Genomic DNA, 17401 nt, shown 5'->3' on the forward strand with positions numbered 1-17401 from the left:
AATGAAACTTCAAAAGAGTTGCCTTAGAAACAGACTGACAGAGGAGCATTTCCTTTCCTTTGGCCCCCTCTTTAAAAAGTTTGCCCATCACTGTCTTACACCATTCACTAAGAGAAGATAAAAATGGATACATGACCTAGACATAAAGAGATGTCATAAGTAAATTAGAAGAAGAGGAAACATATTACCTATCAGATTTATGGATAGAAGGGGAATTTATGAGTAAACATGAGATGGAGGGCATAATGAGATAATGGGCAATTTTGGTAATAGATAAATTTAATAATTAAATTTAAAAGTTTCTATACAGGGGGCTGGGTGGCTCAGTGGATTGAGAACCAGGCCTAGAGTCAGGAGGTCCTATGTTCAAATCTGGGCTCTGGCACTTCCCATTCATGTGACCCTGGGCAAGTCACTTGACCCCCATTGCCTAGCCCTTACCACTCTTCTGCCTTGGAGCCAATACACAGTATTGACTCCAAGATGGAAGGTAAGGGTTTAAACAAACAAACAAACAAACAAATAAAGTAAAAGTTTCTATACAAATAAAACAAAAGTTGCCAAGCTTAGAAAGAAAGCAGAAAATTGGGAAGGAAATTTTATAGTTTCTCAGATAGAGGTGTTATATGTAAAATATATAGATAACTTTCAGATTTATAAGAATAATAGCCATCCCCCAGTTGATAAATGGGCAAAAGATATGAACAGGCAGTTTTTGGATGAAGAAATCAAGACCATATATAGGTGTATGAGAAAAAAAATCCTCTAAAGCATTACTGATGAGAGAAATACGCACATCAAAACAATTCTCAGATATCATCTCATACCCATCAGATTGGCTAAAATGATAAAGAGGCAAGTTGACAAATGTTGGAGGGGATGTGGAAAAAATGGGAACACTAATACACTGTTGGTAGAATTGCGAATTGACCCAACCATTTTGGAGGGCAATTTAGAATTAAGTCCAGAGTTATAAAATTCTGTATAGCTTAGACTCAGCAATAGTATTGGTGAGTCTATTTCCCAAGGAGATCCAGGAAAAGAAAAAGAACCTCTATGTTCCAAGGTATTTGTAGCAGCCCTCTTTGTGGTACCTAAGAAATGGAAACTAAGGGGATGCCCATCAATTGGGGAATGGCTAAACAAATTGTGGTATATGAATGTGATGGAATACTATTGCACCATAAGAAACTTGGAAAGATCTATATAAAGTAATGCAGAGTGAAATGAGTAGAACCGAGAACATCGTATACAACTTTGGAATTAATATTTGAAGAATAACTTGTGAATGTCTATTCCCAGAGAATGAACTGAAAAACAGAAGCTAGAAAGACCCAATCTATGTACATATATAAATATCTTTTTTTGTTGAGTGATACCTTCTGTGGAGCAGGGAAGGTGGGACTGAGATATCTGGGAATAAATTCTACTAAATGAATCAATTAAAAAAGTAAATAAATGCAAAAAAGGATATGCAAAATTCTTACTCTGGGATAGAATGAATTACAAGTTTCTTTTATGACTTTCCTACTTGCTTTCCTCGTAGACAGAAACTCAGAGGCTTAGGAAATCTCACTGACATCTCAGACAGTAAAGTGACCCTTTCAACCTTTAGGGCAGCTCTGTGTAATTCTGGATAACTGGTATATGGATGTGAGAGAGTTAACCATATTTTTCCAAGATGAGGACAGAGGGAATTTGGTGGTAATTGGCATGCAAGGCAGTTCCAGTGAAAACCTTTATATTTGTAGTTCAGCAGGTCAGATAGAAAATAGTAGAGGCCAGATTTGAATTTCTCAATTCAAATTTGGAGGATGTCTCGCAACTTCTGCCAGACTTCATGTTTGTTCTGTTTGGAGGATGGGGCCAATGGTGATGAGGGATAATTAATAGGACTCTGCTGAGGAAAGAGGGCTGATAAAAATCAAGATCTAAGAGCTCCACTGGATACAACTGGTCAAGTCTGAATTGGCAGGTAATCAAATCCAAGAATTAGGCAGAATATGAGATGAGTGCATAGCAAAGGTCTGGGTCTCTGGAAAGAAGATGATTTGTCTTATGAAACTTTTTTTTCCATGACTTTAATCGTAAGGCAAGCTAGAATACCCCTTTCTCAGTCAGTGCACTGCATGTGCACAATTATGGACCTCTATACTTAAAGACTACAGTAAAATTCATTAATTAAGCATAATTTGAGCTTTCTGGGCTCAGATTTTTCCTATGTATTGCTCTAGGGAGGAAAAGTTTACAAAGCAAATTAATAGTGTAAACTGCTGAAAGAGTGAAGAAAAAAACAACCTATTTCAGAGCCCTAGTTAAGTCTCTTTCTTATGCATCTATCCTGCTTTGAACAGTGAAGGCACTAATTACAAAAATGAATTCTTATTTAGTAAACCACTCTAAGCCTGGGGGCCAGATTCACCTTTCTTGTTTTTGACAGTATATTTATTTGATTATTGGATGCTGCATTTATTTTTAAATACTGTATTTTCTTGCCCTATTAATTTCTATATTTTCTCATTTTTTCCTGTTGTTGATCAGTAGTTCTTTCAGTTGGATCTAATTCTTTTTGACCCCATTAGGGATTTTCTTGGCAAAGACACTGGAGTGGTTTGCCATTTCCTTCTCTGCCTTATTTTATAGATGATGAAAGTGAGGCAAAGAGTTCAGTGACTTGCCCAAGGTCACACAGTTTCCTACTTTGATATTTTAATTCTAAAATGGTGAAAAATTTGATAAGAAAAAGCATGTGGAAAAATTCATTGCTTCTGAGAGGGCCTTACCACTCTCCCTTTGCAGTATTCATTCATCTCTAAAATGTTCACCTTTATTTACCATAAACAACGACAAAGTTATAATCAATTGCAAAATTAATTGGAATCCAAATATTCTTAATTTAGCTCTTTCTTCAACAATTCCTAGAGAGGCACAAGAATGGCATTTAAAAGCAAAAAAGAGTTTGCCCAGGGTTTTTTGGCTGGTTCCCTGCTTCCGCAACAAAGACAAAGAATAAAGAGATGGGATTTACTGGTGCCTGAAAAGGGAAGTTTATACTGAGGACTTTCTTTACATTTTCAGATTTCAAATTTGAGTACTTTTTAGTCTAGAGTAGAAGGACAAGGCTGCAACCTTAGTCCCAGTACCTTTTTGGCATTTTCTTCTAGCCTAGACTATTTAAAGTTGCATTTTGGGGGGTGGGGGTACCCAATAGTCCCATATCCCAAGTAAAAGGAGGTAAGAACAATACATAGAGTAACTTGGTGTGTAGGGGCAATTAGACCTGGGTAGAAAGAGTGCATGCTTAGGAACTTTTTCCTTTCTCTTCCCTCCCAAATTTCATTACTTGAGATGTGAGTTTAAGAGTTCTTTAAATTAACTGTCTGTTCTAGTAAGCACAAAGCATTTCCATAAGCGAAGGAAAGCTGAAGAAGAAGAAAAATAAGTAGATTTGTTGCAGTGTGTTGGGGAAGATGGGAAGGGGAGTGGTGGAATTTTTCTGGGTATTATTCTTTATTTTCTCCTCAAAATTTTTGCAAGAGGAGTTTCCCAAGAGTGAGCAAGTAGTAGACAAGGAAATGTATGCCTAAAACGGCATTTCTTTCACAGAATCTCCTTAACTTAGAATTATCAGTGAATTAGATTGGTGGCCTTACCCCGAATTTATGTAAAAGTGAGATCTGATTGGCTGGTCCATTTGGCTTGCCTGCTATTCCTACACATACTCCTCATTGAGATTTAAGTAGACTGTCCTTTGATTTGAAGACCTAAAGTCAAAACGGGATCAAACCAGCACTTGAGGTACATCTTTCAGTATGAGGCTTCCTCTGTAGCCATGAATTTGCAATAATAAAAATGATAAGCCAAATGATGAGAATTGCACATTTTTCTTAGGAAGCATTATTTTAGAGCTCCAGGTATGGTTCTTTTTCCCTAAAGCCCAAGGTAGTTTCAGTTAGCTTGATGCTTAGCTTCCATAGAAGGCAATATCAGACAGTGGAAAGACTCCCAGATTTGTAGTCAGAAAGCTTAGCTTCAACTCCCAGCTCTGTTAATTGCTGTAAGACCCTGGGCAAGTTAACCTCCCGGGACCTCAGTTTCTTCATCTTTAAATTAGGGGGGTTGGAGTACTGGCTTCTAAAGACTCTTCTAGCTCTATTTTAATAATCTCTTATAGATTAATCAGTAACTTAGCCAGAGTTTAACAGTTGCTATCTGGCAGAGAGAGGACTTGGGTCCAAGTTATCCTTACTCCAAGGCTAGCCCTGAATCCCCTCTTCCATATTGCCTTTGAAATATTAGGATGTAGGGATAGATATTAAATCCATTGTTTAATTGGTATAGAGAATTCCCAGGTGAGCAAACTCCCTCTGCTGATCTAGGTCAGTATCTTCTCTTCAGCTTAATTGTCTGAAGAGCTGCCTAGAGTAATTAGTGGTCAAATGACTTACCCAGGGTCAAGTTGAGTCAGGACAATAAGCATTTATTAAGCATCTCCCTATTAAGTGTTAGGAATACAACAAAAGGCAAAAAACAATCACTGCCCTCACAGTCTAATGGAGGGAAATGCCATATGTACAGGATAGATTGGGGATAATCTTAGAAGGAAGGCACTAGCTTTAAGGGGGAACGGGAAAAGCTTCTGTAAAAAGTTGGATTTTATCTGAGACTTGCAGGAAGCCAGGGATTCTGGAGGATTGAGTTGAAGTGGGAGAGAATCCTAGGTATGGGGATAGCTAGTGAAAATGTCCAGAGTCACATAATGGAATGTGTGGAGCAAGTAAAGTGTAAAAAGACTGGAAAGATAAGAGAGGGGCAGGATATGGATGACTTTAAAAACTAAACAGAAGATTTAGTATTTGATCCTAGAGGTAATAGGGAGCCATTGAGATTTCTTGAAAAGAGGAGGGCTGTAACCTGGACTGTGCTTCAGGAAGATCATGTTGCTAGATAGTTAAGTAGAATACAGACTAGAGTAGTAAGAAGCTTGAAGCAGGGAACCAATCATTAGGCTATTTCAGTAGTCCAAGTGGAAGGTGATGAGGCCCTGCCCCAGGATAGTATCACTGTCATAGAAGGGGGTTGTATATGAGAGGTATTAGGAAGGTAGAATTAATAGGACTTGGTAAGAGATTGGATAAGAGGGCAGAGAGATAAAGAGTAAAAAGTCAAATATGACATCTGAGTTCTGAGCTTAAGGAACTGGAAGGATGGTTGGGCCCTCAACAGTAAGAGGGAAATTAGGTTCAGGAGCAAAATAATGAGTTTAGCGTTGGCTATGCTGAGTTGCTGATCTATGGGGCATCCAGTTTGAGGTGTCTAAGAGGCAGCTGGAGAGGTGAGACTGAAAGTCAGGAAAGAGGTTAAGCATGGACTCCATGAGATCACTAAGCAAAATACTAGAGAGAGAAAAGAGAAGATTGCTCAAGACAGAGCCTTGAAGGATGCACGTTTAGTAGATACGACCCAGATAAAGAGCCAGCAGAGGACCTTGAGGAGCAAGCAGACAGTTTAGAGCAACAAGCAGAAGAGAACAGTGTCCCCAATACCTGGAGGGCAGACCAAAGATAAGAGCACAGCCAACATGTCAAAGGCTGCAGGGAAGCCAAGAAGGCTGAAGATTGAGGAAAGGCCATTCTACTTGACAATTAAGAGATCATTGTTAATTTGGAGAATGTGGTTTTAGTATAAAGATGAAGCCGAAAGCCAGGCAGCACTGAATTAAGATGAGAGCGAGAAGGAAGGAAGTGGAGACATTGGTTGTAAATGGTCCTCTCAAGAGTCACATAGTCAGTATGTGTCAGAGGCAAGATTGAACCCAAGTTTTCCTGCATCCAAGACCAGCTCTTTATCCACTATGCCATGCTGCTTCTCATTTTAAATAATTTACTATTAAAATCTAGTAAAGACCAATAATAAAGACTCTATATGGGATGATTTAGTCAACCAAGATGTTTGATAGGTGAATTAAAGTGTGGACCATGCCTAAAGAGATCTGTTATTGGGCTTAATCCATGTCACTCCATTATCTATCTCCATATTACTTGGAGTAATTCCCCTTGAGCCCAGAGAGAGAGAATTCCTTTTCATTTATGTCTAGAAAAGGCAGCATGGTATTGGTGAATGTGAGGTGAATTTAGAGTCAGAGAATCTGGGTTCAAATCCTTGATCTTTGGCTTAATTTCACCTTCTGTGACCCGGGGCCCATCACAACTGCTTTCTTAGTCTCAGTTTTCTCATCTATAAAACGAAGGGGTTAGGCTAGACGCCATCTAAGCTTCCTTCTAAGTGTACCCCTCTGACTCTCTGATCTTCTATAGCCTCCCGCCCTCATCAGATCCGAAATTTGTAGATGTGAGGTGAGAGATCTGTCTTGGTTGGCCCTTTTGTGTTCTGCTAGGCACGTGGACTTCTGCCCTCCTACTCGGAAAGCTACTTCTTTTCAGGCACATGTGATTACTGGAATATGAAGACACAGAAGCCTTTGGCTGTAGAGGTCATGTTTTTAAAAAGCTCAGTCAAGTGAAGAGGACAAAGTAATGGTTTTCTAGATTAAATTTATATATTTCTCCTCTTTCCTTTCTGCCTTTTTCATGTGCTTCTTCTCAGTGGCAAAGAAAACTGGCATTGTGAGTCCACCATGAAAATAAGACGTCGCTATTTGGGTTAAAACTGTGCCAGTTATTAATATGTTTACATGAAACATTAATTCACAACTGTTTGAAACAAGCTTCAAAAGGATTTTTTAGTCCTCTTTGGAAACATGTGTCTTTTAGTTATCCAAAGTAGTTCTGTACACACTTACGCAGCATATATAATTATGCTGCATGCAGGTACATAGCATAAATACAAATAGAAATTATAGGCAGGGCATAAAATATAATTAGACACAGATGTAGTTCAAATATGTTTTGTTCTGTCGCTGGTGAAAATTTGCCGTTGTCATCAGGAAGATGGGTACTCCGTGATCATTTTTGTTTTAAACGAAGACTGGAACACCTAAAGCAAACAGCAGGATGCCACTAAAGACGTTTATTTCAAGATGCTCTGTTTATTTCTGCACCAGGGAATTTGTTTCAGATCTCTCGAAGTGAGTATCTCTTCGATCAGAAATGACTTGAGTTCCACCAGGCCATTCAAGAGAGGAGAAGATCAAAAATTTTTTAAGTTTAATTTAATTTAAATTTTATATCCACAAACACACATAGCAGATGCTTACTAAATGTTGATTTGTTGCATCTGAGACAAGAATATGGTATGTTGGAAAGAAGAGAGGATTTGGAATTAGTCATTTGTGGATTTAGATGCTGATTCTGTCACCTGTGTGACCTTGCTGCAAGTTATTTGAACTGAGTCTTAATTTCTTCATTTGTAAAAGTAAGAGGATTAGGCTAGTTGCTTCATAAGGTCTTCATCTTAAATTTTTTTTATATTTTGTTTTTTTTTAAATAACTCAATTAAATGAGTTTGCAGTCATTTGGGGTATATTTTGTATTTATCTGTGGAGATGTTTCATGCCCCCATTCCTCAACAGAATATAAATTCCTTGAAGACCAGTACTGCTTTATCTGTGCTTTTGTTTTTCAGGGTCTAGGAGAGTGCCTAGTAGGTATTTTAAAAATGCCTGTTTGTTTGAATTTTGCCCCTGATCAAGATTATGCCCTTCCTTTCTTCTGACTTGTCCACATTAGCAGCAAGCTCCAAATTTCAAGAGCAAAGTTCTAGAATTTCTCCTCTTTCTGGCCCATAGGACATCTTTCTTTCTCCCTCCTACATGTCTGTTTGGCTTCATCCTCTCCAATTTCCAGGTAATATTAACTAAGATAATAATGGGAGGAAAATATTACCTGAAACTCTAAGAAAGAGTTGGACTTGTTATCCCCATTTTCTAATTTGTATGATGAGATAAGTAGAATTTATTTTATGTTGTATCTTTCCATATTATCTTTTTTTTAATATTGTGACTTCCTCAAGGGCAAACACTGTCTCTTTTTATGTGGCTAACTTATTTTTGCTTCTGTACAGAGGCTGTGACACACTCCAAGTTCCCCATTCTATCCACTGTGCCACCTAGCTGCCTCCAGGGAAAGTTGCATGAATGGTATCTTCTCTTTTAAGGGGAGGGAGTGGCAAGGCACCCCTTTATGCAAGGAGACAAAAAGCTCGAGGCCTTCCACCACTGCTGGGAGGCCACCATGAAACAAGACAGATTGGGGGAGGCCTTTGAACAGGGGAGTCAAATGATGAAATCAGTCTATCTGGCAGCTGTGTAAGCTAGCTTGGAGCAGAGGGAGAGACTGAAGGTGGTAGACCAGCAAGCTGTTGTACTAACTGAGGTAGGAGATGATTCAAGTCTAGACTAGGGAGATGATTTTATTATTGGAAAGGAATGCAAGGGATAATTGTTAGGAACCTTTTTATCTTTAAAATTGGTGATCCTTGGTGACCTACAGGAGATGGAGGAAAGAGAAAATTTACCAAAGATAACTATGAAGTTTTGGACCCAAATGACTACAACAGTGATGGTGCCACTAACCAAAAAGAACAAGAAAAAAAAGATACTGTGAAAAGAGATGGTTAGTAAAAGGTAATGGCGACTTCATTGCACAATGGTTAGTGTTTGTCAGCAATAGACAATTCGGAAGCTTCTTATTGATGTGTTTTATTACAGTCAAACAATCCACCTTTCTTAGTCTTATTTTTCTGTTTATCCCCTAAAATCTTACTGCACAATTAGTCAGGGCTTAGAGTGAAGCTTTGGGAATATCTATGCAAATATAATTTTGAAAGCCTCTTTTCATTTTCTTCTACCAGAAAATACACTCGCTATTACCACCATGCTAGGGAGGTAATGGCATCGCATGACATATTTATCTAGAATTGGTGACTTTTGGGTTTGCATGAACTAGTGGATATGAAAACCGTACATCCAAGAGTGCACCTGAATCTTCACTTGCTTCCATCCGTTTTCCTAAAGCCTCGCATATTGATGTTAGTTGGGAAATCGCAGTGTTTACTGCCTGAACTCATTGCTTATCAGTGAGTCAAGAGTCATTTTAACTCCTCCAGGATATTCCATCTTTTAGTGGATGTAGCAAATACTAAATATAAGCTATTAATCATGACAATTTTTTTACATCATAAAATTGAATTGGCAGCTTTGCCTAATGAAAGGCTAAATTTATGAGCCCTAGGAGGAATGACTAAAGCTTGATTGTTCAGGCATCCAATTGACTACCGAACACCTTGGTGCTTATCTATCAGGCTTGTTCCATTGTAACTACCTGCTAGAGTTGTTCATATTTAATCTGTGCTTCCCTAAAATAGACATTTAACAAATTTGCTAAAGCCTGTCCAGTAGACATGTTTTGTTTTGGTATTTTGGCCCATATACATTTGGGTTTTGCAATCATTGTTATTCTTATTGTTATTGGTTTAATATTTTTTAATAATGTTAATAATGGTTTAATAATTGGTTAATCTTATTGCCATTGGCTTACTCTGTGAGATACCAGTCAGATGCCTCTGGATCAGGCAGAATGAGCAGCAAGGAGGGAAAGGCTTCAGTCAGAAGCTTCAGGCTTGTTGCATGAAGCTGAGTCTAAGGGCACTCACCTCGTTACTGGCTAATTGCCCTGCTGTTCTACCCAGCCCTGTCCCCCATGCTACTTCCTTTTGCAGTGCCAGATAGAAAAGACAGATGGCACTTCGGCCTCTTTCCCCTGGGAACACAAACAAAAATAACACACTCCACCAGACATTTTATCTAACTGAGTGGATGCAAGGCCTCAGGCAGCTAGGTACTGTGAATGTGATATTGGATTTGGAGCCAGAGAGATCTGAACTTGAATCCCACCTCAGACATTTGTGTGACCCTGATCAAGTCCCTTTCCTTCTCTGTGCCTCAGATTCCTCATCCACAGAATGGGAATAATAATACCCTGCCTTCCAGGGAAGCTAGGCGGTGCAGTGGGTAGAGTGTGGGACCTGGAATCAGGAGCTGTGTGACTCTGGGCAAGTCACTTCATCCTGCTGGCCTTAGTTTCCTCATCTGTAAATGATCAGGAGAGGGAAATTGAAGTCTCTCGGTCTCTCTCTCTTTCTCTCTCTGTCATACACACATCTGAAAAGATTTAATAGCAACAACCCCCCAGGATTATTAGGAGAACCAAATGAGATCATTGTCATGCACTTTGTAAACCTTAGAGTATGCTGGCTGTTCTTATTGTTATTGTTGTTATTGCTAAAAAGAAGCTATATAGAATGGAAGAAATCCAGTCTTCTAAGGATCATCAGGGCTAGGTCAGCTTGTTACATAGGACCAGTCCCAAACTCTCCTCAGTGTGCCTCCTAGCCTCTACTTTGGATTTATCATATACATGTAGCGTTAATCTATATATGACCATATTATTCTCTCCCTAGTGAAAGAATGTCAACTCCTTAAGGGCAAGGACTGCTCTACTTTTACCTTCGTATTTATATCGTATAGAATGTTCAGTGTATCTGCTGCTTGATAAGTTCTTTGGAAAGGAAGGATAAAGGAAGAAGGGAGTGGGAGGGAGAGAGTCCTAGAAATCTGGTGGATAGAGCTCCAACAGGGTATTTAGAAAAGCTGTGGCATGTCATTCACTATCCTGTTGGCTTCCTTTTTTTTTTTTTAACCCTTACTTTCTGCCTTGGCAACAGCACTAAGACAGAAGGGCCAGGGCTAGACAAATGGGATTAAGTGACTTGCCCAGGGTCACACAGCTAGGAAGAATCTGAGGCCAGATTTAAACCCAGATCCTCTCGACTCCAGGCCTGGCTCTCTCTCTACTGTGCCACCTATCTGCCCCTTTGGATTTCTTCTTGAAGGGATCTTTACTTCCCTTGGACTCAGTTTCCTCATCAATAAAATAAATATTATCTTTTCTAACACTTTCCACACAGGAATGGTTGGAAGCACTGCCACAGTAATCCACCTACAGTAACGATCTGTTGGTGATAATGTAATCATGGGATTCCTCTTTTACAGTGGAATTTCCATAGCGAGGTCCCAGTTAATGCAAATAATATTTGAAGATGTGCTATTGATTTTGTAAACTATGGTCATTGGTTCCAACCTAATGGCAATACACAGTGAGAATGTGAATAATGCAGCCACATCGAGGGACTCATTCTTTGCACCGACTGGAGCCAAGCTGCATTTTTACCAAGCGTATATATTTGCCTTTTAGGGGCTGTGTGTGATTAGAATGTGGTTGCCTTTGTGAGTTAACATATGAACTGATATCCAGAACTTCCTGTTTCTCTGTCAACTCCCACGAATGAATTGAGCCACACTTTATGCAGGATTTTAAAAGGGTCCTTATGAGGACTTTCTCTCTGAGGCCACATGACAGTAGCCGGGTTCTACACTCTGAAACATATGGCGTCATTGTTCATTATCTATTCATAGGCACTTCAGGATATCCTGCAAGGTACAAGACTCTCTGCCAAGATGCTGATCTCCTATAGAGATTTTCCATTGTACTTTGGCTCCTGGGTAAATTATGCTCCCACAGAATCGCTGTTCTTGATGATATTCTGGGCAGAGATAAGACTCTAAGGAGTCAAAGGACTTTTCTCTCTGGTTAGATTTCCAATATGTTGTCATGATTAGTTAATATGATATATGAGGACACATAATTTAAGTATACGTTTTTATTAAGTAAACAGTAAATATTGAACCAGCAGAGTGTCGGAGCTGATACTTCCCATTTATTAAGATTATGGAATTAGACAAGGACATTATTTTACAAATATACACATATTTTCTGATTGCTTTTTGAATCCGAAATGTTCAGAAATTGGTTTAGAATAAAAGCTTCCCTTGGCCTCCCACTGTCCAGTGCCCATCCAGATGAATAATGGCTTTTTAAACCTTGTGTTTAATCAGATAGTGTTTTTTAAAGCCATATAACAATGAGACAATATATAAAAGAGAAGGATGAACAAGCAGGGGTGCATTGGAAGCCTCAGGGTGTACCCCAAAACTCCAAGATCCTTTTTGCTTGCTTTTCTGGTAGATCAGAGTCTAGAATTCATTCATCCCCTTAGCAATTATTTGTTTAGCCTCCATTTTGCCCTAGGCACTCTGCTAAGTGATGGGAATACAAAGTCATCACTTTATATATGAATATATATATATATATATATACATATATATATGTTTTGTTGTTGGTATTTTTTTACGGCAAATGATGACTTCTCTAGTGTGGGAAGGGGAGGGAGATACTTCTGGGAACTTTAATGTAACAAACAAACTAATTAATTCATTAATTTAACCCTTCTCCCCTCCACCCTACCCCCACCCCCAAAAAAACACCAGGTCTTACCTTCAAGGAATGTATATTCTTTTGTGGGGGATGGAGTGAGGAAGAATAAAATGCATACGTTATATTGTTATTTACATGTATGTGGGGGCAGGCTGTATACACACATATGTGTGTTGTTAGGTAAATACAAAAATACATACAAAGTAATATGAGGGGCTGCTAGCAACTTTGAGGTTCAAGAAAAGTCTTGTTTAGGAGGGAGCCACAAGTTGTGCATTAAAGAAGCTGGGGTAGGGAAGAGCAAGAATTCTCAGCATTGTGGATGGACTTTACCACAGCCCAGATGGATAGAACTTTGCCCATAGGAATGGGCTCATAGATTGAATGCCCAACAATGAGATCACAGATAGAATGCTGTAAGAGACCTTAGAGGCTCTCTAACCCAATACCCCCATTTTATGGATAAGGAAACTGAGAGCAGTCCATTAGCCCATATGCTCTGTAGATTTTGTAAAGGGCAAGGATATGCAGTAGATTTAGAAAGGAAGGCCAGAGACAGATTAGGTGGGTCAAATGGAGCCTTCTATTTTCTTGGTGCTTATAGTTCCACGGCCCCTGTGCTGTGGTGTAATTGAAATACAACCTTGCAAAGTGTTTTAATATGGGATTACTTAGAAGCTGTGATTGAATAGAGTACTTTGGTGGTGTCTTGATACTGGTAGGTGGGATATAAAATCCAGGTTAATAACAGCAAGATTTTATGTAGCACCTTAAGGATTGAAAAGTGCTTTGCCATGTTTATTCCATTTGATCCTAATATTGCCCCCCCCCTTTTTTTTTTACAAATAAGGAAATGAAGCTGTGGTTAAGTGACAACTGACACACAGCAAGTCAATATGTGGAGCAGGATTTGAACTTGGGTCTTCCTGACTTCAAGCTCAGTGTGCATTCTATTGTGTCATCTAGCTGCCTTTATATTTAGCATGGTAGTTTTAAGATTATCTGTTACTACAATTCTGAAGAATATGGATTCCTTTGGGAGAAATCGTTTTGCCTCTGTATCCCTCTTGGGATCAATGATAAGGACAAGGACTGGAGAGAAACTTTAAGCTCTAAAAAGGTGGGAGGCCATAGCCAGGGCCAAAATACAAGTAAAATTTAATCCAAACCAATTGAACAAACATTTAATAAGCATTTATAACTGGCAAAACACAATTCTTGTCCTCAAGGGGCTCACATTATATTGGAGGGAGATATTCACACAGATATGTGTGAAGAAAGAGCATATTAACAACAGGGAAGGGGGCAGCTGGGCAGCTCAGTGGATTGAGAGCCAGGCCCAGAGATGGGAGGTCCTGGGTTCAAATGTGACCTTAGACACTTCCCAGCTATGTGACCCTGGGCAAGTCACTTGACCCCCATTGCCTAGCTCTTACCACTCTTCTGCCTTGGAGTCAATACACAGTGTTGGCTCCAAAATGGAAGGTAAGGGTTTTAAAAAACAAACAAACAAAAAAAAAAACAAGGAAAACCAGGAAAGGCTTCATGGGAGAGGTGGCACCTGAGTAGAGACTACATGCCTGGCATGTATTCATAAATGAATGGAGATAGGACAATGATTTTTGAGTTCAAGGAGCAGCTAGTAATCCATTTGGCTAGATGAAATTTCATATGAAAAGGTAGAGGTAGAACAGATGATGGAAGGCCTTAAATGCCAGGTTATGGAGTTTGCCATTGGCCATTTGGCCAGTAGGGAACTATCATCAAGGTTTATGGGCAAAAGAGTAATCATGTGGACTTACTTGTATTTTGAGATAATTAAGGAGAAGAGACAGGGACTAGATGAGGAAACTCCCTCTATCAATGCAGTTCAGTACCATAGAGAGACCACTAAAAGGTCCTTGAGCTTTGTCTATGGTTACACAGCCATTATGGGTCAGAGCATGTGAACCTGGGTCTTCAAGGCCAATTTTTAATCCACAACACCACACTGCCTCAGGATGTTTTGAAAGATTATTTTATTCCTGTGCACTAACTTCCTCTCCATCCTAATGACCTCATATTGTCTTTCACCTAGATAAGATGCCACAAAATGGCAGCAGACCAAGAACTGCCCTTCTTGGAGAATGCTCTAGAATTTTCTTACTAGTTCTTCTGCCTTATTAGGTTTGACTTTTTCCTCCATCATTTGTTAAGCTAATTAGTGTTCATGTACACCTCTCTTCCCTTCCCATTTTATTTCCATCTTAACGTCAGGCCATTGGAGGGATCCCCAGACTTTTTGTGGGTATGCTTTCCATTGTTTTTGAAACCTAGACATGTGAGGTTACAATGTAGATTCCTGGCAGGCCTAGAGTTGGGAGGACTCGAGTTCAAAACTGGCCTCAGACTACTTCCTAGTTGTATTACCCCTTAACCCTTTTTGCTTCGTTCTTGCTGTTCTTTTGTCTTCGTATCCATTCTAAGACAGAAGGCAAGGGTAAAACAAACAAACAAAAAACCTTCAAGAATTGCCTTGTGTCATTCTGTGACAGGCACCAGGTCATGGTAATTTGTCCCTTCTGTAGAGAAAGAATTTGTAGGAAAACATATTTGCCCTGATCAAGATGTATATAGCATTTCAATCCTAGCTTGCCTCTTAGAAACTGATGGAGCAGCCATCTTTAAACCTGAGCCCAGCTCGATTTGTGTTATAGAGCTTATTGTTAGCTGGCCCTTTGCGGGCTTCATTCATACACATACACTCGGTACTGTACCCAGACACCATTTTGTGAGCAGCCTTGGGGCTATATAAACATCCTGTGGAGAGGTCAGGAGCACCTGACCCCGCCTATTAACATGTCAATGAGAGTGGCTGGTGCTCTGGGCTTGTTTTCTAGGGTTTTGATGAGCCTCATTAATTATGTTTAGAAAGAAAGGTGTGCAGCTGGAGAGGAGCCCACATAGCTCAATGGGAACATGACTAATTGGACAGTTGGCAGAGTGTTAAATTGGTGGTCTAGTGAGAGAAACTAGTGTATAAACATCATTCCCGCACATGGGAAAGCAGACTGTAATTCTCCGTGCCTTTCCAAAAGGGCTTGGGTTACTCCTGGATATGCTTCCCTGCCATTGTGAAACCATGCTGCCTGTATATTCCAGCCAATCTCCTCAACTCTCCTTTGCCCAGCTCCCCTTTAGATGTTGTCTTCCCCAGTGGAATGTCAGCTTCTCAAGGACAGGGGCTATCTTGCTTACTTGTTTTCTATAAACAAAGCTTGGCACATAGAAAAGTACTTAATAAATATTTTTCTCTTTCTCTTTCTCCTCTCCCTCTCTCCCTCATCTCCTCTCTCTCTCTCTCTCTCTTTCTCTCTCTCTCACTCACTCACTCACTTTTTCCCTCTCTCTCTCATGTTCTATCTTTCTTTCTTTGTCTCTCCCTCCCTTTTCTCTTCAATTCTTTCCTCCTTACTTTCTCTCTCCCTTACTTTTTGTCTTAGCATCAATACTGAGTATTAATTCCAAAACAGAAGAGCCACAAGAGCTAGGCAGTTGGCTTTAAGTGACTTTCCCAGGGTCACACAGCTAGGAAGTGTCTAAGGTCAGATTTGAACTCAGATCTTCTGACTTCAGAACTGGCACTCTATCCACTGTGCTACCTACCCTTCCCTCTTTCTTCCTTTATTTGGGAATTTGCCTATGAAAAGAACTGATCCTTTCAAACTGGTAGAAATTTATGAACTTCATTGATAAATCATTTCATGATAAACACATATATCTTGCTGATAGACTTGTAATCTAAAGATCTCTGACTGAATCCAAATACTTTCTCTTAATATTTGTGTGACTGTAGGCAAGCTACTTCCTTTATCTGGGCCCCATTTACCCCGTCTTTCAAACAAGAGGGTTGGTCTAAATTGGAAGTATCAAACTTGCTACCCAAAATACTCCCTAATATAGCAGAAACCAAATAAAAATATAATTGGAAAATAAAACCAGAGATAATATTAATATGGATCTCTATGTCCATCTGCAGCTAGCAGGCATCCTCATATACAATCTGAGTTTGACACCAGTGGTCTAGATCTGCACTGGCAAACCTTTTATGAGTTCAAGTGCCCAGAGGGTAAATTCAAGCTGTCTGTGAGCCCCTGAATTACCAAAGAGAGATGAGGGAGGAAGTGCTTGCTTTGGGTGGCTGGACAGAGGGACAGGGCATGCAAAAAATGTCCCTCAGTACTGGGAAGAGGTGGAATGGAGCAGCTGCCTGAGTGCCGGCTCTACACATGTGCCACGTCTTCGCCAGTGCTGAACTAGATGTTGCCTTCTCACTCTAAATCAATGAACTACCTTTTAAAAATGGAACTACTGTGTAGTAAAACTTTTATGGTAACATTTGACCAGTCCTCCATTTATAACATTGTTTCTATGGAATTAACAACTGCTATAGTATCCCTACTTGAGCTAATGTTACACTTTGACATAATCAATTAAGAATGTTAGACAGAGTGTGCCTATATTATTTACATGTTCCATTCATTCATCCATGCCTTCATTGTACACATACTATTCAGTCAGTCAGCAAGCATCCATTAAGCCCTACTATGTGCCTTGATGCTTTTCCTTCTATTTTTTTTCCACTCAGAAATAAGAAGCATGACATTTGTTTTTAATATAAGGCCAAGACTTTAGGTACAAAGAAAGAGAACCTAAATGAAGAGATAGGGCTTTTCTAACTCTAGATCTCTGATCCTGAAATTCTGTGTTATTGTTTTGCTCATTAAAATAAGGAAATGGTGCCAACTCTCTGCCTCCAAAGGAAATGCAATTTCTTCTCAAATATGCCAATACGTTTGCTAATCCTATGTGACTCTTTATGTCCTCTCATCTACTTGCCTCTGGTGTTCCTCTCTATTTTTGCTCTTGACATACTCAGATAACCAGTGAGTTGCTGCATAGGGCTATCTGCTGGTTATATCCCTTCTTCTAATTGCAGGAGCAGCCTCTTGTCTTTTTTACTCATATATTTCTTTGACCCAGAAGATTCTCCATCTACACATAGATGAAGATTATAGAGAAAAGGAGGACAATATACAAAAGCAGGAATTTCTCAGTGCTCCCCTATG

General features: G+C 39.5%; 1 protein-coding gene across 1 annotated transcript in view; it reads left to right on the forward strand.

Moving 5' to 3' along the window:
* Positions 1 to 17401, forward strand: part of MAML3 (mastermind like transcriptional coactivator 3) — a 247792-nt gene that overhangs the window by 15736 nt on the left and 214655 nt on the right. The gene's annotated exons all lie outside the window — the stretch shown is intronic.

Source organism: Gracilinanus agilis, chromosome 6, assembly GCF_016433145.1.
Source record: "Gracilinanus agilis isolate LMUSP501 chromosome 6, AgileGrace, whole genome shotgun sequence".
NCBI classification, from domain to species: Eukaryota; Metazoa; Chordata; class Mammalia; order Didelphimorphia; family Didelphidae; genus Gracilinanus; species Gracilinanus agilis.